The following is a 1,792-nucleotide window of genomic DNA, read 5'->3' as shown; positions in this document are numbered from 1 at the left end:
TTGAAGGAGTTCTTGATCTTCAATTCGTCAGCTCCAGCGGAACGGAGAGTTGCCAATGTCGCCATCGCCATATTCAAGCAGGTCGATTGCCTTCTTGGTTCTCCTGAGCACGCACACCTCCTATAGCAGCAGGAGGCTTAAGACAGTTAAACTGCCGATGCCTCAAGGCCGAAGGTGCGATAGGCTTTAAAGACTTCCAGCCACAACACTTGGTCGTAGCCAAAAGGCCGAGATGCGATGGCCAGAAATGGTTTGCCACTTCGGCCGCACCAAGGCCTACAACCGACACCCATTGTGGAGACACAGCAAAAGATTGCCGCAGAGGAAGGCATTTCCAGAAACTCTGTGTGTGTTTAATCTGTGCACAACGCGTTTTACATAATCTGCATAACTCCGCCTATTTTAACACACCCTCACAGAATGCCAAGCAGTTGTCTTTCCAGCTCTACTGAAGCAGGGCATAGATCCCCCCCACCATGTGGTCTGCTGCGCTCAGGCAGCAGACTGAAGACGGCAGCCATTTTACACTGCCTGTTATAGGCCAAGGGCCCATTGTGACACGGGAGGGTTCCGTAGCCTCATTGTGGCTGCACGTGAAGGTTCCGTGCTCAGATTTATCTACTGCAGGCAGCGCACCTGATTGGTCAAAAGCATTAGAATACTACTCACACAGGTGTAGATGGACAAGGCAAGCATATTCAAGATCAGCACAGACCCCATTTTTCCTTACATATAATACACCACATTCAAAAGTCAGTGGTCCATCCACAAGAGGGAGACAATGTTTTACAAAAGAATTCATGCTTGCGGTCAGAAATGTGGTATGTATGGCCGAACGACTCATTGGATACTTCCATTTAAACACTTAGTACTGACAGCAGGGGCCTAATTTTGTAGTTGGCACAATATATTTGCAGCACTGTAACAAAGGCCTAATTCAGGCCTACATCTTAACACACCTGTTGCAACCAGCAAAGACTGATTGATTGCATATTGGATGCAATACAATGCTTGCCATACATAGGTGAAAGCAAGGCAAGGCACACAAAATGTTGCAAATGGTCAAGTGAAATTGAGCAAAATGCTACATTTGGCATCTGAAATGTGCTTCTTTGACCCTGAAAAGAATTCACATAAAGGGTTAAAAGACAACTTGCGCTGATTTGATTTCAATTCAATCTATTTTTGGAAACCGGATCAGCGAAGGACTGCACTGTTCCCGGAGATACTGCAATAACGGGTCAATGCATGGAGTGGACAAAGCAAGCTCGAATTCCATCTCCCTGTTCTAAGAATCCATTTAATATATGGTCCCCAAATAGGGGATGTATCAGATATTAAACTGATAAGAACAGATACGGTTTCATCAGTGTCAAAAACTCAAAGCATAACTGATCGTATTAAAAACGACATAATCATGAGTTTGACTTCATCATCTTGAAACCAAAAAATAAAACACACATCACATCGTATACATAACAAAAAACACAATTTCCCTAAAGTATTTCCACTTTAAACAAAAAAACATATAGTTCTGTATCTTATCACAAGGTAAAACCTCCTAAGTTTGCATAATAAATCATTGTATACCAAAAAAATAAATCAAGTTCCTCCATTTCATCATAAAGTTCCCAGATCCTTATTACTTCCGGGTGCACTTTATATGTTTCAAAAAATCTTCTTTCATCTTCAAAAAAACTTTTCTTCACTGCGCCTTTATATGCATGAAACCTAATCCATCTTTGACGCATTGCTTTCAACTCTGAAACCAGAAATCTAAGAATCGTTATGT

At 42.2% G+C, this 1,792-nt stretch overlaps 1 non-coding gene across 1 annotated transcript; it reads right to left on the bottom strand.

Annotated features, from left to right (window-relative positions):
• Nucleotides 1-1,203: 1,203 nt before the first annotated feature.
• Nucleotides 1,204-1,390, bottom strand: LOC138668157 (U2 spliceosomal RNA). Its single transcript, XR_011319105.1, has one exon. It is a non-coding gene; the product is annotated as a U2 spliceosomal RNA (small nuclear RNA).
• Between the last annotated feature and the right edge of the window lie 402 nt (nucleotides 1,391-1,792).

Source organism: Ranitomeya imitator, chromosome 2 (assembly GCF_032444005.1).
Source record: "Ranitomeya imitator isolate aRanImi1 chromosome 2, aRanImi1.pri, whole genome shotgun sequence".
NCBI classification, from domain to species: Eukaryota; Metazoa; Chordata; class Amphibia; order Anura; family Dendrobatidae; genus Ranitomeya; species Ranitomeya imitator.
The sequence above is the reverse complement of the archived record's forward strand: the minus strand, read 5'-3'. Positions and strand labels throughout refer to the sequence as shown.